Source organism: Phyllobates terribilis, unplaced genomic scaffold (genome assembly GCF_046119375.1).
Source record: "Phyllobates terribilis strain yellow unplaced genomic scaffold, ASM4611937v1 Scaffold_7__3_contigs__length_470593459, whole genome shotgun sequence".
NCBI lineage: Eukaryota > Metazoa > Chordata > Amphibia > Anura > Dendrobatidae > Phyllobates > Phyllobates terribilis.
In genome coordinates this window covers 376,718,224-376,740,072 of record NW_027362767.1, presented here as the reverse complement: position 1 = coordinate 376,740,072, position 21,849 = coordinate 376,718,224, and positions in this window count along the sequence as shown.

Here is a 21,849-nt window from a genome sequence, read left to right as displayed (position 1 = left end):
CACCAAAATCTTTTAAACAGATATATTTGTGTCTGAACAGTCAGCGAGACACTCAAAATGTTTTTTTTTATGCAAAAAGGTGGATTACACCCAGATTTGAAAGGTGGAAGAGCAAAACCACAGTTCTAGTTAACTGGCCTACACCAGAATCTTTTAAACAGATATATTTGTGTCTGAACAGTCAGCGAGACACTCAAAATGTTTTTTTCATGCAAAAAGGTGGATTACACCCTGATTTGAACCGTGGAAGAGGAAAACCACTGTTCTAGATATCTGGCCTACACCAGAATCTTTTAAACAGATATATTTGTGTCTGAACAGTCAGCGAGACACTCAAAATGTTTTTTTTAATGGAAAAAAGGCAAAAAAAGTGGATAATACAGAGATTTGAACAGGGGAACTGCAAAACCACAGTTCTAGTTATCTGGCCTACACCAGAATCTTTTAAACAGATATATTTGTGTCTGAACAGTCAGCGAGACACTCACAATGTTTTTTTTCATGCAAAAAGGTGGATTACACCCAGATTTGAACCGTGGAAGAGCAAAACCACAGTTCTAGTTAACTGGCCTACACCAGAATCTTTTAAACAGATATATTTGTGTCTGAACAGTCAGCGAGACACTCAAAATGTTTTTTTTTATGGAAAAAAGGCAAAAAAGTGGATAATACAGAGATTTGAAGAGGGGAACTGCAAAACCACAGTTCTAGTTATCTGGCCTACACCAGAATCTTTTAAACAGATATATTTGTGTCTGAACAGTCAGCGAGACACTCAAAATGCTTTTTTTTATGGAAAAAAGGCAAAAAAGTGGATAATACAGAGATTTGAATCGTGGAACAGCAAAACAACAGTTCTAGTTATCTGGCCTACACCAGACTCTTTTAAACAGATATATTTGTGTCTGAACAGTCAGCGAGACACTCAAAATGTTTTTTTTTATGCAAAAAGGTGGATTACACCCAGATTTGAACCGTGGAAGAGGAGAACCACAGTTCTAGTTATCTGGCCTACACCAGAATCTTTTAAACAGATATATTTGTATGTGAACAGTCAGCGAGACACTCAAAATGTTTTTTTTTATGGAAAAAAGGTAAAAGAGTGGATAATACAGAGATTTGAGCAGTGGAACTGCAAAACCACAGTTCTAGTTGTCTGGCCTACACTTAAATCTTTTAAACAGATATATTTGTGTCTGAACAGTCAGCGAGACACTCAAAATGTTTTTTTTATGCAAAAAGGTGGATTACACTCAGATTTGAACCATGGAAGAGCAAAACCACAGTTCTAGTTAACTGGCCTACACCAGAATCTTTTAAACAGATATATTTGTGTCTGAACAGTCAGCGAGACACTAACAATGTTTTTTTTATGCAAAAAGGTGGATTACACCCTGAGTTGAACCGTGGAAGAGGAGAACCACAGTTCTAGTTATCTGGCCTACACCAGAATCTTTTAAACAGATATATTTGTGTCTGAACAGTCAGCGAGACACTCAAAATGTTTTTTTTATGGAAAAAAGGCAAAAAAGTGGATAATACAGAGAATTGAACTGTGGAACTACAAAACCACAGTTCTAGTTATCTGGCCCACACCAAAATCTTTTAAACAGATATATTTGTGTCTGAACAGTCAGCGAAACACTCAAAATGTTTTTTTTTATGCAAAAAGGTGGAGTACACCCAGATTTGAACCGTGGAAGAGCAAAACCACAGTTCTAGTTAACTGGCCTACACCAGAATCTTTTAAACAGATATATTTGTGTCTGAACAGTCAGCGAGACACTCAAAATGTTTTTTTTTTATGCAAAAAGGTGGATTACACCCAGATTTGAACCGTGGAAGAGGAGAACCACAGTTCTAGTTATCTGGCCTACACCAGAATCTTTTAAACAGATATATTTGTGTGAACAGTCAGCGAGACACTCAAAATGTTTTTTTTATGGAAAAAAGGCAAAAAAGTGGCTAATTCAGAGATTTGAACCGTGGAACAGCAAAACAACAGTTCTAGTTATCTGGCCTACACCAAACTCTTTTAAACAGATATATTTGTGTCTGAACAGTCAGCGAGACACTCAAAATGTTTTTTTTTTATGCAAAAAGGTGGATTACACCCAGATTTGAACCGTGGAAGAGGAGAACCACAGTTCTAGTTATCTGGCCTACACCAGAATCTTTTAAACAGATATATTTGTATGTGAACAGTCAGCGAGACACTCAAAATGTTTTTTTTTATGGAAAAAAGGTAAAAGAGTGGATAATACAGAGATTTGAACAGTGGAACTGCAAAACCACAGTTCTAGTTGTCTGGCCTACACTTAAATCTTTTAAACAGATATATTTGTGTCTGAACAGTCAGCGAGACACTCAAAATGTTTTTTTTTATGCAAAAAGGTGGATTACACTCAGATTTGAACCATGGAAGAGCAAAACCACAGTTCTAGTTAACTGGCCTACACCAGAATCTTTTAAACAGATATATTTGTGTCTGAACAGTGAGCGAGACACTCAAAATGTTTTTTTTATGCAAAAAGGTGGATTACACCCTGATTTGAACCGTGGAAGACGAAAACCACTGTTCTAGTTATCTGGCCTACACCAGAATCTTTTAAACAGATATATTTGTCTGAACAGTCAGCGAGACACTCAAAATATTTTTTTTTATGGAAAAAAGGCAAAAAAGTGGCTAATTCAGAGATTTGAACCGTGGAACCGCAAAACCACAGTTCTAGTTATCTGGCATACACCAGACTCTTTTAAACAGATGTATTTGTGTCTGAACAGTCAGCGAGACACTCAAAATGTTTTTTTTTATGCAAAAAGGTGGATTATACCCAGATTTGAACCGTGGAAGAGCAAAACCACAGTTCTAGTTATCTGGCCTACACCAGAATCTTTTAAACAGATATATTTGTGTCTGAACAGTCAGCGAGACACTCAAAATGTTTTTTTTATGGAAAAAAGGCAAAAAAGTGGATAATACAGAGAATTGAACTGTGGAACTACAAAACCACAGTTCTAGTTATCTGTCCCACACCAAAATCTTTTAAACAGATATATTTGTGTCTGAACAGTCAGCGAAACACTCAAAATGTTTTTTTTTATGCAAAAAGGTGGAGTACACCCAGATTTGAACCGTGGAAGAGCAAAACCACAGTTCTAGTTAACTGGCCTACACCAGAATCTTTTAAACAGATATATTTGTGTCTGAACAGTCAGCGAGACACTCAAAATGTTTTTTTTTTTATGCAAAAAGGTGGATTACACCCAGATTTGAACCGTGGAAGAGGAGAACCACAGTTCTAGTTATCTGGCCTACACCAGAATCTTTTAAACAGATATATTTGAGTCTGAACAGTCAGCGAGACACTCAAAATGTTTTTTTTCATGGAAAAAAGGCAAAAAAGTGGATAATACAGAGATTTGAACTGTGGAACTACAAAACCACAGTTCTATTTATCTGGCCTACACCAAAATCTTTTAAACAGATATATTGTGTCTGAACAGTCAGCGAGACACTCAAAATGTTTTTTTTTATGCAAAAAGGTGGATTACACCCAGATTTGAACCATGGAAGAGCAATACCACAGTTCTAGTTAACTGCCCTACACCAGAATCTTTTAAACAGATATATTTGTGTCTGAACAGTCAGCGAGACACTCAAAATGTTTTTTTTTATGGAAAAAAGGCAAAAAAGTGGATAATACAGAGATTTGAACTGTGGAACTACAAAACCACAGTTCTAGTTATCTGGCCTACACCAGAATCTTTTAAACAGATATATTTGTGTCTGAACAGTCAGCGAGACACTCAAAATGATTTTTTTTTATGCAAAAAGGTAGATTACACCCAGATTTGAACCGTGGAAGAGCAAAACCACAGTTCTAGTTAACTGGCCTACACCAGAATCTTTTAAACACATATATTTGTGTCTGAACAGTCAGCGAGACACTCAAAATGTTTTTTTTTATGCAAAAAGGTGGACTACACCCAGATTTGAACCGTGGAAGAGGAGAACCACAGTTCTAGTTATCTGGCCTACACCAGAATCTTTTAAACAGATATATTTGTGTCTGAACAGTCAGCGAGACACTCAAAATGTTTTTTTTATGGAAAAAAGGCAAAAAAGTGGATAATACAGAGATTTGAACTGTGGAACTAGAAAACCACAGTTCTAGTTATCTGGCCTACACCAAAATCTTTTAAACAGATATATTTGTGTCTGAACAGTCAGCGAGACACTCAAAATGTTTTTTTTTATGCAAAAAGGTGGATTACACCCAGATTTGAAAGGTGGAAGAGCAAAACCACAGTTCTAGTTAACTGGCCTACACCAGAATCTTTTAAACAGATATATTTGTGTCTGAACAGTCAGCGAGACACTCAAAATGTTTTTTTCATGCAAAAAGGTGGATTACACCCTGATTTGAACCGTGGAAGAGGAAAACCACTGTTCTAGATATCTGGCCTACACCAGAATCTTTTAAACAGATATATTTGTGTCTGAACAGTCAGCGAGACACTCAAAATGTTTTTTTTAATGGAAAAAAGGCAAAAAAAGTGGATAATACAGAGATTTGAACAGGGGAACTGCAAAACCACAGTTCTAGTTATCTGGCCTACACCAGAATCTTTTAAACAGATATATTTGTGTCTGAACAGTCAGCGAGACACTCACAATGTTTTTTTTCATGCAAAAAGGTGGATTACACCCAGATTTGAACCGTGGAAGAGCAAAACCACAGTTCTAGTTAACTGGCCTACACCAGAATCTTTTAAACAGATATATTTGTGTCTGAACAGTCAGCGAGACACTCAAAATGTTTTTTTTTATGGAAAAAAGGCAAAAAAGTGGATAATACAGAGATTTGAAGAGGGGAACTGCAAAACCACAGTTCTAGTTATCTGGCCTACACCAGAATCTTTTAAACAGATATATTTGTGTCTGAACAGTCAGCGAGACACTCAAAATGCTTTTTTTTATGGAAAAAAGGCAAAAAAGTGGATAATACAGAGATTTGAATCGTGGAACTGCAAAACCACAGTTCTAGTTGTCTGGCCTACACTTAAATCTTTTAAACAGATATATTTGTGTCTGAACAGTCAGCGAGACACTCAAAATGTTTTTTTTATGCAAAAAGGTGGATTACACTCAGATTTGAACCATGGAACAGCAAAACCACAGTTCTAGTTAACTGGCCTACACCAGAATCTTTTAAACAGATAAATTTGTGTCTGAACAGTGAGCGAGACACTCAAAATGTTTTTTTTATGCAAAAAGGTGGATTACACCCTGATTTGAACCGTGGAAGAGGAAAACCACTGTTCTAGTTATCTGGCCTACACCAGAATCTTTTAAACAGATATATTTGTCTGAACAGTCAGCGAGACACTCAAAATGGTTTTTTTTATGGAAAAAAGGCAAAAAAGTGGCTAATTCAGAGATTTGAACCGTGGAACCGCAAAACCACAGTTCTAGTTATCTGGCATACACCAGACTCTTTTAAACAGATGTATTTGTGTCTGAACAGTCAGCGAGACACTCAAAATGTTTTTTTTTATGCAAAAAGGTGGATTATACCCAGATTTGAACCGTGGAAGAGCAAAACCACAGTTCTAGTTATCTGGCCTACACCAGAATCTTTTAAACAGATATATTTGTGTCTGAACAGTCAGCGAGACACTCAAAATGTTTTTTTTTATGCAGAAAGGTGGATTACACCCAGATTTGAACCATGGAAGAGCAATACCACAGTTCTAGTTAACTGCCCTACACCAGAATCTTTTAAACAGATATATTTGTGTCTGAACAGTCAGCGAGACACTCAAAATGTTTTTTTTATGGAAAAAAGGCAAAAAAGTGGATAATACAGAGATTTGAACTGTGGAACTACAAAACCACAGTTCTAGTTATCTGGCCTACACCAGAATCTTTTAAACACATATATTTGTGTTTGAACAGTCAGCGAGACACTCAAAATGATTTTTTTTATGCAAAAAGGTAGATTACACCCAGATTTGAACCGTGGAAGAGCAAAACCACAGTTCTAGTTAACTGGCCTACACCAGAATCTTTTAAACACATATATTTGTGTCTGAACAGTCAGCGAGACACTCAAAATGTTTTTTTTTATGCAAAAAGGTGGACTACACCCAGATTTGAACCGTGGAAGAGGAGAACCACAGTTCTAGTTATCTGGCCTACACCAGAATCTTTTAAACAGATATATTTGTGTCTGAACAGTCAGTGAGACACTCAAAATGTTTTTTTTATGGAAAAAAAGGCAAAAAAGTGGATAATACAGAGATTTGAACTGTGGAACTACAGAACCACAGTTCTAGTTATCTGGCCCACACCAAAATATTTTAAACAGATATATTTGTGTCTGAACAGTCAGCGAGACACTCAAAATGTTTTTTTTATGCAAAAAGGTGGATTACACCCAGATTTGAAAGGTGGAAGAGCAAAACCACAGTTCTAGTTAACTGGCCTACACCAGAATCTTTTAAACAGATATATTTGTGTCTGAACAGTCAGCGAGACACTCAAAATGTTTATTTTATGCAAAAAGGTGGATTACACCCTGATTTGAACCGTGGAAGAGGAAAACCACTGTTCTAGATATCTGGCCTACACCAGAATCTTTTAAACAGATATATTTGTGTCTGAACAGTCAGCGAGACACTCAAAATGTTTTTTTTAATGGAAAAAAGGCAAAAAAAGTGGATAATACAGAGATTTGAACAGGGGAACTGCAAAACCACAGTTCTAGTTATCTGGCCTACACCAGAATCTTTTAAACAGATATATTTGTGTCTCAACAGTCAGCGAGACACTCAAAATGTTTTTTTTATGGAAAAAAGGCAAAAAAGTGGATAATACAGAGATTTGAACTGTGGAACTACAAAACCACAGTTCTAGTTATCTGGTCTACACCAAAATCTTTTAAACAGATATATTTGTGTCTGAACAGTCAGCGAGACACTCAAAATGTTTTTTTTTTATGCAAAAAGGTGGATTACACCCAGATTTGAACCGTGGAAGAGCAAAACCACAGTTCTAGTTAACTGGCCTACACCAGAATCTTTTAAACAGATATATTTGTGTCTGAACAGTCAGCGAGACACTCAAAATGTTTTTTTTTATGGAAAAAAGGCAAAAAAGTGGATAATACAAAGATTTGAATCGTGGAACAGCAAAACAACAGTTCTAGTTATCTGGCCTACACCAGACTCTTTTAAACAGATATATTTGTGTCTGAACAGTCAGCGAGACACTCAAAATGATTTTTTTTATGCAAAAAGGTGGATTACATCCAGATTTGAACCGTGGAAGAGGAGAACCACAGTTCTAGTTATCTGGCCTACACCAGAATCTTTTAAACAGATATATTTGTATGTGAACAGTCAGCGAGACACTCAAAATGTTTTTTTTTTATGGAAAAAAGGTAAAAGAGTGGATAATACAGAGATTTGAGCAGTGGAACTGCAAAACCACAGTTCTAGTTGTCTGGCCTACACCTAAATATTTTAAACAGATATATTTGTGTCTGAACAGTGAGCGAGACACTCAAAATGTTTTTTTTATGCAAAAAGGTGGATTACACTCAGATTTGAACCATGGAAGAGCAAAACCACACTTCTAGATGACTGGCCTACACCAGAATCTTTTAAACAGATATATTTGTGTCTGAACAGTCAGCGAGACACTCTAAATGTTTTTTTTTATGGAAAAAAGGCAAAAAAGTGGATAATACAGAGATTTGAACTGTGGAACTACAAAACCACAGTTCTAGTTATCTGGCCTACACCAGAATCTTTTAAACAGATATATTTGTGTCTGAACAGTCAGCGAGACACTCAAAATGTTTTTTTTATGGAAAAAAGGCAAAAAAGTGGATAATACAGAGATTTGAACTGTGGAACTACAAAACCACAGTTCTAGTTATCTGGCCTACACCAGAATCTTTTAAACAGATATATTTGTGTCTGAACAGTCAGCGAGACACTCAAAATGATTTTTTTATGCAAAAAGGTGGATTACACCCAGATTTGAACCGTGGAAGAGCAAAACCACAGTTCTAGTTAACTGGAGTACACCAGAATCTTTTAAACAGATATATTTGTGTCTGAACAGTCAGCGAGACACTCAAAATGTTTTTTTTTATGCAAAAAGGTGGATTACACCCAGATTTGAACCGTGGAAGAGGAGAACCACAGTTCTAGTTATCTGGCCTACACCAGAATCTTTTAAACAGATATATTTGTGTCTGAACAGTCAGCGAGACACTCAAAATGTTTTTTTTATGGAAAAAAGGCAAAAAAGTGGATAATACAGAGATTTGAACTGTGGAACTACAAAACCACAGTTCTAGTTATCTGGCCTACACCAAAATCTTTTAAACAGATATATTTGTGTCTGAACAGTCAGCGAGACACTCAAAATGTTTTTTTATGCAAAAAGGTGGATTACACCCAGATTTGAAAGGTGGAAGAGCAAAACCACAGTTCTATTTAACTGGCCTACACCAGAATCTTTTAAACAGATATATTTGTGTCTGAACAGTCAGCGAGACACTCAAAATGTTTTTTTTATGCAAAAAGGTGGATTACACCCTGATTTGAACCGTGGAGGAGGAAAACCACTGTTCTAGATATCTGGCCTACACCAGAATCTTTTAAACAGATATATTTGTGTCTGAACAGTCAGCGAGACACTCAAAATGTTTTTTTTAATGGAAAAAAGGCAAAAAAGTGGATAATACAGAGATTTGAACAGGGGAACCGCAAAACCACAGTTCTAGTTATCTGGCCTACACCAGAATCTTTTAAACAGATATATTTGTGTCTGAACAGTCAGCGAGACACTCAAAATGTTTTTTTTATGGAAAAAAGGCAAAAAAGTGGATAATGCAGAGATTTGAACTGTGGAACTACAAAACCACAGTTCTAGTTATCTGGCCTACACCAAAATCTTTTAAACAGATATATTTGTGTCTGAACAGTCAGCAAGACACTCAAAATGTTTTTTTTTATGCAAAAAGGTGGATTACACCCAGATTTGAACAGTGGAAGAGCAAAACCACAGTTCTAGTTAACTGGCCTACACCAGAATCGTTTAAACAGATATATTTGTGTCTGAACAGTCAGCGAGACACTCAAAATGTTTTTTTTAATGGAAAAAAGGCAAAAAAGTGGATAATACAGAGATTTGAACAGGGGAACCGCAAAACCACAGTTCTAGTTATCTGGCCTACACCAGAATCTTTTAAACAGATATATTTGTGTCTGAACAGTCAGCGAGACACTCAAAATGTTTTTTTTATGGAAAAAAGGCAAAAAAGTGGATAATACAGAGATTTGAACTGTGGAACTACAAAACCACAGTTCTAGTTATCTGGCCTACACCAAAATCTTTTAAACAGATATATTTGTGTCTGAACAGTCAGCAAGACACTCAAAATGTTTTTTTTTATGCAAAAAGGTGGATTACACCCTGATTTGAACAGTGGAAGAGGAAAACCACTGTTCTAGTTATCTGGCCTACACCAGAATCTTTTAAACAGATATATTTGTGTGAACAGTCAGCGAGACACTCAAAATGTTTTTTTTATGGAAAAAAGGCAAAAAAGTGGCTAATTCAGAGATTTGAACCGTGGAACAGCAAAACAACAGTTCTAGTTATCTGGCCTACACCAGAATCTTTTAAACAGATATATTTGTATGTGAACAGTCAGCGAGACACTCAAAATGTGTTTTTTTATGGAAAAAAGGTAAAAGAGTGGATAATACAGAGATTTGAACAGTGGAACTGCAAAACCACAGTTCTAGTTGTCTCGCCTACACTTAAATCTTTTAAACAAATATATTTGTGTCTGAACAGTCAGCGAGACACTCAAAATGTTTTTTTTATGCAAAAAGGTGGATTACACTCAGATTTGAACCATGGAAGAGCAAAACCACAGTTCTAGTTAACTGGCCTACACCAGAATCTTTTAAACAGATATATTTGTGTCTGAACAGTGAGCGAGACACTCAAAATGTTTTTTTATGCAAAAAGGTGGATTACACCCTGATTTGAACCGTGGAAGAGGAAAACCACTGTTCTAGTTATCTGGCCTACACCAGAATCTTTTAAACAGATATATTTGTCTGAACAGTCAGCGAGACACTCAAAATGTTTTTTTTTATGGAAAAAAGGCAAAAAAGTGGCTAATTCAGAGATTTGAACCGTGGAACCGCAAAACCACAGTTCTAGTTATCTGGCATACACCAGACTCTTTTAAACAGATGTATTTGTGTCTGAACAGTCAGCGAGACACTCAAAATGTTTTTTTTCATGCAAAAAGGTGGATTATACCCAGATTTGAACCGTGGAAAAGCAAAACCACAGTTCTAGTTATCTGGCCTACACCAGAATCTTTTAAACAGATATATTTGTGTCTGAACAGTCAGCGAGACACTCAAAATGTTTTTTTTATGGAAAAAAGGCAAAAAAGTGGATAATACAGAGAATTGAACTGTGGAACTACAAAACCACAGTTCTAGTTATCTGGCCCACACCAAAATCTTTTAAACAGATATATTTGTGTCTGAACAGTCAGCGAAACACTCAAAATGTTTTTTTTTATGCAAAAAGGTGGAGTACACCCAGATTTGAACCGTGGAAGAGCAAAACCACAGTTCTAGTTAACTGGCCTACACCAGAATCTTTTAAACAGATATATTTGTGTCTGAACAGTCAGCGAGACACTCAAAATGTTTTTTTTTTATGCAAAAAGGTGGATTACACCCAGATTTGAACCGTGGAAGAGGAGAACCACAGTTCTAGTTATATGGCCTACACCAGAATCTTTTAAACAGATATATTTGTGTGAACAGTCAGCGAGACACTCAAAATGTTTTTTTTATGGAAAAAAGGCAAAAAAGTGGCTAATTCAGAGATTTGAACCGTGGAACAGCAAAACAACAGTTCTAGTTATCTGGCCTACACCAAACTCTTTTAAACAGATATATTTGTGTCTGAACAGTCAGCGAGACACTCAAAATGTTTTTTTTTTATGCAAAAAGGTGGATTACACCCAGATTTGAACCGTGGAAGAGGAGAACCACAGTTCTAGTTATCTGGCCTACACCAGAATCTTTTAAACAGATATATTTGTATGTGAACAGTCAGCGAGACACTCAAAATGTTTTTTTTTATGGAAAAAAGGTAAAAGAGTGGATAATACAGAGATTTGAACAGTGGAACTGCAAAACCACAGTTCTAGTTGTCTGGCCTACACTTAAATCTTTTAAACAGATATATTTGTGTCTGAACAGTCAGCGAGACACTCAAAATGTTTTTTTTATGCAAAAAGGTGGATTACACTCAGATTTGAACCATGGAAGAGCAAAACCACAGTTCTAGTTAACTGGCCTACACCAGAATCTTTTAAACAGATATATTTGTGTCTGAACAGTGAGCGAGACACTCAAAATGTTTTTTTTATGCAAAAAGGTGGATTACACCCTGATTTGAACCGTGGAAGACGAAAACCACTGTTTTAGTTATCTGGCCTACACCAGAATCTTTTAAACAGATATATTTGTCTGAACAGTCAGCGAGACACTCAAAATATTTTTTTTTATGGAAAAAAGGCAAAAAAGTGGCTAATTCAGAGATTTGAACCGTGGAACCGCAAAACCACAGTTCTAGTTATCTGGCATACACCAGACTCTTTTAAACAGATGTATTTGTGTCTAAACAGTCAGCGAGACACTCAAAATGTTTTTTTTTATGCAAAAAGGTGGATTATACCCAGATTTGAACCGTGGAAGAGCAAAACCACAGTTCTAGTTATCTGGCCTACACCAGAATCTTTTAAACAGATATATTTGTGTCTGAACAGTCAGCGAGACACTCAAAATGTTTTTTTTATGGAAAAAAGGCAAAAAAGTGGATAATACAGAGAATTGAACTGTGGAACTACAAAACCACAGTTCTAGTTATCTGGCCCACACCAAAATCTTTTAAACAGATATATTTGTGTCTGAACAGTCAGCGAAACACTCAAAATGTTTTTTTTTATGCAAAAAGGTGGAGTACACCCAGATTTGAACCGTGGAAGAGCAAAACCACAGTTCTAGTTAACTGGCCTACACCAGAATCTTTTAAACAGATATATTTGTGTCTGAACAGTCAGCGAGACACTCAAAATGTTTTTTTTTTATGCAAAAAGGTGGATTACACCCAGATTTGAACCGTGGAAGAGGAGAACCACAGTTCTAGTTAACTGCCCTACACCAGAATCTTTTAAACAGATATATTTGTGTCTGAACAGTCAGCGAGACACTCAAAATGTTTTTTTTTATGGAAAAAAGGCAAAAAAGTGGATAATACAGAGATTTGAACTGTGGAACTACAAAACCACAGTTCTAGTTATCTGGCCTACACCAGAATCTTTTAAACAGATATATTTGTGTCTGAACAGTCAGCGAGACACTCAAAATGATTTTTTTTATGCAAAAAGGTAGATTACACCCAGATTTGAACCGTGGAAGAGCAAAACCACAGTTCTAGTTAACTGGCCTACACCAGAATCTTTTAAACACATATATTTGTGTCTGAACAGTCAGCGAGACACTCAAAATGTTTTTTTTTTATGCAAAAAGGTGGACTACACCCAGATTTGAACCGTGGAAGAGGAGAACCACAGTTCTAGTTATCTGGCCTACACCAGAATCTTTTAAACAGATATATTTGTGTCTGAACAGTCAGCGAGACACTCAAAATGTTTTTTTTATGGAAAAAAGGCAAAAAAGTGGATAATACAGAGATTTGAACTGTGGAACTAGAAAACCACAGTTCTAGTTATCTGGCCTACACCAAAATCTTTTAAACAGATATATTTGTGTCTGAACAGTCAGCGAGACACTCAAAATGTTTTTTTTTATGCAAAAAGGTGGATTACACCCAGATTTGAAAGGTGGAAGAGCAAAACCACAGTTCTAGTTAACTGGCCTACACCAGAATCTTTTAAACAGATATATTTGTGTCTGAACAGTCAGCGAGACACTCAAAATGTTTTTTTCATGCAAAAAGGTGGATTACACCCTGATTTGAACCGTGGAAGAGGAAAACCACTGTTCTAGATATCTGGCCTACACCAGAATCTTTTAAACAGATATATTTGTGTCTGAACAGTCAGCGAGACACTCAAAATGTTTTTTTTAATGGAAAAAAGGCAAAAAAAGTGGATAATACAGAGATTTGAACAGGGGAACTGCAAAACCACAGTTCTAGTTATCTGGCCTACACCAGAATCTTTTAAACAGATATATTTGTGTCTGAACAGTCAGCGAGACACTCACAATGTTTTTTTTCATGCAAAAAGGTGGATTACACCCAGATTTGAACCGTGGAAGAGCAAAACCACAGTTCTAGTTAACTGGCCTACACCAGAATCTTTTAAACAGATATATTTGTGTCTGAACAGTCAGCGAGACACTCAAAATGTTTTTTTTTCTGGAAAAAAGGCAAAAAAGTGGATAATACAGAGATTTGAAGAGGGGAACTGCAAAACCACAGTTCTAGTTATCTGGCCTACACCAGAATCTTTTAAACAGATATATTTGTGTCTGAACAGTCAGCGAGACACTCAAAATGTTTTTTTTTAAGCAAAAAGGTGGATTACACCCAGATTTGAACCGTGGAAGAGGAGAACCACAGTTCTAGATATCTGGCCTACACCAGAATCTTTTAAACAGATATATTTGTGTCTGAACAGTCAGCGAGACACTCAAAATGTTTTTTTTAATGGAAAAAAGGCAAAAAAGTGGATAATACAGAGATTTGAACAGGGGAACCGCAAAACCACAGTTCTAGTTATCTGGCCTACACCAGAATCTTTTAAACAGATATATTTGTGTCTGAACAGTCAGCGAGACACTCAAAATGTTTTTTTTATGGAAAAAAGGCAAAAAAGTGGATAATACAGAGATTTGAACCGTGGAACTACAAAACCACAGTTCTAGTTATCTGGCCTACACCAAAATCTTTTAAACAGATATATTTGTGTCTGAACAGTCAGCGAGACACTCAAAATGTTTTTTTTTATGCAAAAAGGTGGATTACACCCAGATTTGAACAGTGGAAGAGCAAAACCACAGTTCTAGTTAACTGGCCTACACCAGAATCGTTTAAACAGATATATTTGTGTCTGAACAGTCAGCGAGACACTCAAAATGTTTTTTTTTATGGAAAAAAGGCAAAAAAGTGGATAATACAGAGATTTGAAGAGGGGAACTGCAAAACCACAGTTCTAGTTATCTGGCCTACACCAGAATCTTTTAAACAGATATATTTGTGTCTGAACAGTCAGCGAGACACTCAAAATTTTTTTTTTTATGGAAAAAAGGCAAAAAAGTGGATAATACAGAGATTTGAATCGTGGAACAGCAAAAGAACAATTCTAGTTTTCTGGCCTACACTTAAATCTTTTAAACAGATATATTTGTGTCTGAACAGTCAGCGAGACACTCAAAATGTTTTTTTTATGCAAAAAGGTGGATTACACCCTGATTTGAACAGTGGAAGAGGAAAACCACTGTTCTAGTTATCTGGCCTACACCAGAATCTTTTAAACAGATATATTTGTGTGAACAGTCAGCGAGACACTCAAAATGTTTTTTTTATGGAAAAAAGGCAAAAAAGTGGCTAATTCAGATATTTGAACCGTGGAACAGCAAAGCAACAGTTCTAGTTATCTGGCCTACACCAAACTCTTTTAAACAGATATATTTGTGTCTGAACAGTCAGCGAGACACTCAAAATGTTTTTTTTTATGCAAAAAGGTGGATTACACCCAGATTTGAACCGTGGAAGAGGAGAACCACAGTTCTAGTTATCTGGCCTACACCAGAATCTTTTAAACAGATATATTTGTATGTGAACAGTCAGCGAGACACTCAAAATGTGTTTTTTTATGGAAAAAAGGTAAAAGAGTGGATAATACAGAGATTTGAACAGTGGAACTGCAAAACCACAGTTCTAGTTGTCTGGCCTACACTTAAATCTTTTAAACAAATATATTTGTGTCTGAACAGTCAGCGAGACACTCAAAATGTTTTTTTTATGCAAAAAGGTGGATTACACTCAGATTTGAACCATGGAAGAGCAAAACCACAGTTCTAGTTAACTGGCCTACACCAGAATCTTTTAAACAGATATATTTGTGTCTGAACAGTGAGCGAGACACTCAAAATGTTTTTTTATGCAAAAAGGTGGATTACACCCTGATTTGAACCGTGGAAGAGGAAAACCACTGTTCTAGTTATCTGGCCTACACCAGAATCTTTTAAACAGATATATTTGTCTGAACAGTCAGCGAGACACTCAAAATGTTTTTTTTTATGGAAAAAAGGCAAAAAAGTGGCTAATTCAGAGATTTGAACCGTGGAACCGCAAAACCACAGTTCTAGTTATCTGGCATACACCAGACTCTTTTAAACAGATGTATTTGTGTCTGAACAGTCAGCGAGACACTCAAAATGTTTTTTTTTATGCAAAAAGGTGGATTATACCCAGATTTGAACCGTGGAAAAGCAAAACCACAGTTCTAGTTATCTGGCCTACACCAGAATCTTTTAAACAGATATATTTGTGTCTGAACAGTCAGCGAGACACTCAAAATGTTTTTTTTATGGAAAAAAGGCAAAAAAGTGGATAATACAGAGAATTGAACTGTGGAACTACAAAACCACAGTTCTAGTTATCTGGCCCACACCAAAATCTTTTAAACAGATATATTTGTGTCTGAACAGTCAGCGAGACACTCAAAATGTTTTTTTTATGCAAAAAGGTGGATTACACTCAGATTTGAACCATGGAAGAGCAAAACCACACTTCTAGATGACTGGCCTACACCAGAATCTTTTAAACAGATATATTTGTGTCTGAACAGTCAGCGAGACACTCTAAATGTTTTTTTTTATGGAAAAAAGGCAAAAAAGTGGATAATACAGAGATTTGAACTGTGGAACTACAAAACCACAGTTCTAGTTATCTGGCCTACACCAGAATCTTTTAAACAGATATATTTGTGTCTGAACAGTCAGCGAGACACTCAAAATGATTTTTTTATGCAAAAAGGTGGATTACACCCAGATTTGAACCGTGGAAGAGCAAAACCACAGTTCTAGTTAACTGGAGTACACCAGAATCTTTTAAACAGATATATTTGTGTCTGAACAGTCAGCGAGACACTCAAAATGTTTTTTTTTATGCAAAAAGGTGGATTACACCCAGATTTGAACCGTGGAAGAGGAGAACCACAGTTCTAGTTATCTGGCCTACACCAGAATCTTTTAAACAGATATATTTGTGTCTGAACAGTCAGCGAGACACTCAAAATGTTTTTTTTATGGAAAAAAGGCAAAAAAGTGGATAATACAGAGATTTGAACTGTGGAACTACAAAACCACAGTTCTAGTTATCTGGCCTACACCAAAATCTTTTAAACAGATATATTTGTGTCTGAACAGTCAGCGAGACACTCAAAATGTTTTTTTATGCAAAAAGGTGGATTACACCCAGATTTGAAAGGTGGAAGAGCAAAACCACAGTTCTATTTAACTGGCCTACACCAGAATCTTTTAAACAGATATATTTGTGTCTGAACAGTCAGCGAGACACTCAAAATGTTTTTTTTATGCAAAAAGGTGGATTACACCCTGATTTGAACCGTGGTGGAGGAAAACCACTGTTCTAGATATCTGGCCTACACCAGAATCTTTTAAACAGATATATTTGTGTCTGAACAGTCAGCGAGACACTCAAAATGTTTTTTTTAATGGAAAAAAGGCAAAAAAGTGGATAATACAGAGATTTGAACAGGGGAACCGCAAAACCACAGTTCTAGTTATCTGGCCTACACCAGAATCTTTTAAACAGATATATTTGTGTCTGAACAGTCAGCGAGACACTCAAAATGTTTTTTTTATGGAAAAAAGGCAAAAAAGTGGATAATGCAGAGATTTGAACTGTGGAACTACAAAACCACAGTTCTAGTTATCTGGCCTACACCAAAATCTTTTAAACAGATATATTTGTGTCTGAACAGTCAGCAAGACACTCAAAATGTTTTTTTTTATGCAAAAAGGTGGATTACACCCAGATTTGAACAGTGGAAGAGCAAAACCACAGTTCTAGTTAACTGGCCTACACCAGAATCGTTTAAACAGATATATTTGTGTCTGAACAGTCAGCGAGACACTCAAAATGTTTTTTTTAATGGAAAAAAGGCAAAAAAGTGGATAATACAGAGATTTGAACAGGGGAACCGCAAAACCACAGTTCTAGTTATCTGGCCTACACCAGAATCTTTTAAACAGATATATTTGTGTCTGAACAGTCAGCGAGACACTCAAAATGTTTTTTTTATGGAAAAAAGGCAAAAAAGTGGATAATACAGAGATTTGAACTGTGGAACTACAAAACCACAGTTCTAGTTATCTGGCCTACACCAAAATCTTTTAAACAGATATATTTGTGTCTGAACAGTCAGCAAGACACTCAAAATGTTTTTTTTTATGCAAAAAGGTGGATTACACCCTGATTTGAACAGTGGAAGAGGAAAACCACTGTTCTAGTTATCTGGCCTACACCAGAATCTTTTAAACAGATATATTTGTGTGAACAGTCAGCGAGACACTCAAAATGTTTTTTTTATGGAAAAAAGGCAAAAAAGTGGCTAATTCAGAGATTTGAACCGTGGAACAGCAAAACAACAGTTCTAGTTATCTGGCCTACACCAGAATCTTTTAAACAGATATATTTGTATGTGAACAGTCAGCGAGACACTCAAAATGTGTTTTTTTATGGAAAAAAGGTAAAAGAGTGGATAATACAGAGATTTGAACAGTGGAACTGCAAAACCACAGTTCTAGTTGTCTCGCCTACACTTAAATCTTTTAAACAAATATATTTGTGTCTGAACAGTCAGCGAGACACTCAAAATGTTTTTTTTATGCAAAAAGGTGGATTACACTCAGATTTGAACCATGGAAGAGCAAAACCACAGTTCTAGTTAACTGGCCTACACCAGAATCTTTTAAACAGATATATTTGTGTCTGAACAGTGAGCGAGACACTCAAAATGTTTTTTTATGCAAAAAGGTGGATTACACCCTGATTTGAACCGTGGAAGAGGAAAACCACTGTTCTAGTTATCTGGCCTACACCAGAATCTTTTAAACAGATATATTTGTCTGAACAGTCAGCGAGACACTCAAAATGTTTTTTTTTATGGAAAAAAGGCAAAAAAGTGGCTAATTCAGAGATTTGAACCGTGGAACCGCAAAACCACAGTTCTAGTTATCTGGCATACACCAGACTCTTTTAAACAGATGTATTTGTGTCTGAACAGTCAGCGAGACACTCAAAATGTTTTTTTTCATGCAAAAAGGTGGATTATACCCAGATTTGAACCGTGGAAAAGCAAAACCACAGTTCTAGTTATCTGGCCTACACCAGAATCTTTTAAACAGATATATTTGTGTCTGAACAGTCAGCGAGACACTCAAAATGTTTTTTTTATGGAAAAAAGGCAAAAAAGTGGATAATACAGAGAATTGAACTGTGGAACTACAAAACCACAGTTCTAGTTATCTGGCCCACACCAAAATCTTTTAAACAGATATATTTGTGTCTGAACAGTCAGCGAAACACTCAAAATGTTTTTTTTTATGCAAAAAGGTGGAGTACACCCAGATTTGAACCGTGGAAGAGCAAAACCACAGTTCTAGTTAACTGGCCTACACCAGAATCTTTTAAACAGATATATTTGTGTCTGAACAGTCAGCGAGACACTCAAAATGTTTTTTTTTTATGCAAAAAGGTGGATTACACCCAGATTTGAACCGTGGAAGAGGAGAACCACAGTTCTAGTTATATGGCCTACACCAGAATCTTTTAAACAGATATATTTGTGTGAACAGTCAGCGAGACACTCAAAATGTTTTTTTTATGGAAAAAAGGCAAAAAAGTGGCTAATTCAGAGATTTGAACCGTGGAACAGCAAAACAACAGTTCTAGTTATCTGGCCTACACCAAACTCTTTTAAACAGATATATTTGTGTCTGAACAGTCAGCGAGACACTCAAAATGTTTTTTTTTTATGCAAAAAGGTGGATTACACCCAGATTTGAACCGTGGAAGAGGAGAACCACAGTTCTAGTTATCTGGCCTACACCAGAATCTTTTAAACAGATATATTTGTATGTGAACAGTCAGCGAGACACTCAAAATGTTTTTTTTTATGGAAAAAAGGTAAAAGAGTGGATAATACAGAGATTTGAACAGTGGAACTGCAAAACCACAGTTCTAGTTGTCTGGCCTACACTTAAATCTTTTAAACAGATATATTTGTGTCTGAACAGTCAGCGAGACACTCAAAATGTTTTTTTTATGCAAAAAGGTGGATTACACTCAGATTTGAACCATGGAAGAGCAAAACCACAGTTCTAGTTAACTGGCCTACACCAGAATCTTTTAAACAGATATATTTGTGTCTGAACAGTGAGCGAGACACTCAAAATGTTTTTTTTATGCAAAAAGGTGGATTACACCCTGATTTGAACCGTGGAAGACGAAAACCACTGTTTTAGTTATCTGGCCTACACCAGAATCTTTTAAACAGATATATTTGTCTGAACAGTCAGCGAGACACTCAAAATATTTTTTTTTATGGAAAAAAGGCAAAAAAGTGGCTAATTCAGAGATTTGAACCGTGGAACCGCAAAACCACAGTTCTAGTTATCTGGCATACACCAGACTCTTTTAAACAGATGTATTTGTGTCTAAACAGTCAGCGAGACACTCAAAATGTTTTTTTTTATGCAAAAAGGTGGATTATACCCAGATTTGAACCGTGGAAGAGCAAAACCACAGTTCTAGTTATCTGGCCTACACCAGAATCTTTTAAACAGATATATTTGTGTCTGAACAGTCAGCGAGACACTCAAAATGTTTTTTTTATGGAAAAAAGGCAAAAAAGTGGATAATACAGAGAATTGAACTGTGGAACTACAAAACCACAGTTCTAGTTATCTGGCCCACACCAAAATCTTTTAAACAGATATATTTGTGTCTGAACAGTCAGCGAAACACTCAAAATGTTTTTTTTTATGCAAAAAGGTGGAGTACACCCAGATTTGAACCGTGGAAGAGCAAAACCACAGTTCTAGTTAACTGGCCTACACCAGAATCTTTTAAACAGATATATTTGTGTCTGAACAGTCAGCGAGACACTCAAAATGTTTTTTTTTTATGCAAAAAGGTGGATTACACCCAGATTTGAACCGTGGAAGAGGAGAACCACAGTTCTAGTTAACTGCCCTACACCAGAATCTTTTAAACAGATATATTTGTGTCTGAACAGTCAGCGAGACACTCAAAATGTTTTTTTTTATGGAAAAAAGGCAAAAAAGTGGATAATACAGAGATTTGAACTGTGGAACTACAAAACCACAGTTCTAGTTATCTGGCCTACACCAGAATCTTTTAAACAGATATATTTGTGTCTGAACAGTCAGCGAGACACTCAAAATGATTTTTTTTATGCAAAAAGGTAGATTACACCCAGATTTGAACCGTGGAAGAGCAAAACCACAGTTCTAGTTAACTGGCCTACACCAGAATCTTTTAAACACATATATTTGTGTCTGAACAGTCAGCGAGACACTCAAAATGTTTTTTTTTTATGCAAAAAGGTGGACTACACCCAGATTTGAACCGTGGAAGAGGAGAACCACAGTTCTAGTTATCTGGCCTACACCAGAATCTTTTAAACAGATATATTTGTGTCTGAACAGTCAGCGAGACACTCAAAATGTTTTTTTTATGGAAAAAAGGCAAAAAAGTGGATAATACAGAGATTTGAACTGTGGAACTAGAAAACCACAGTTCTAGTTATCTGGCCTACACCAAAATCTTTTAAACAGATATATTTGTGTCTGAACAGTCAGCGAGACACTCAAAATGTTTTTTTTTATGCAAAAAGGTGGATTACACCCAGATTTGAAAGGTGGAAGAGCAAAACCACAGTTCTAGTTAACTGGCCTACACCAGAATCTTTTAAACAGATATATTTGTGTCTGAACAGTCAGCGAGACACTCAAAATGTTTTTTTCATGCAAAAAGGTGGATTACACCCTGATTTGAACCGTGGAAGAGGAAAACCACTGTTCTAGATATCTGGCCTACACCAGAATCTTTTAAACAGATATATTTGTGTCTGAACAGTCAGCGAGACACTCAAAATGTTTTTTTTAATGGAAAAAAGGCAAAAAAAGTGGATAATACAGAGATTTGAACAGGGGAACTGCAAAACCACAGTTCTAGTTATCTGGCCTACACCAGAATCTTTTAAACAGATATATTTGTGTCTGAACAGTCAGCGAGACACTCACAATGTTTTTTTTCATGCAAAAAGGTGGATTACACCCAGATTTGAACCGTGGAAGAGCAAAACCACAGTTCTAGTTAACTGGCCTACACCAGAATCTTTTAAACAGATATATTTGTGTCTGAACAGTCAGCGAGACACTCAAAATGTTTTTTTTTCTGGAAAAAAGGCAAAAAAGTGGATAATACAGAGATTTGAAGAGGGGAACTGCAAAACCACAGTTCTAGTTATCTGGCCTACACCAGAATCTTTTAAACAGATATATTTGTGTCTGAACAGTCAGCGAGACACTCAAAATGTTTTTTTTTAAGCAAAAAGGTGGATTACACCCAGATTTGAACCGTGGAAGAGGAGAACCACAGTTCTAGATATCTGGCCTACACCAGAATCTTTTAAACAGATA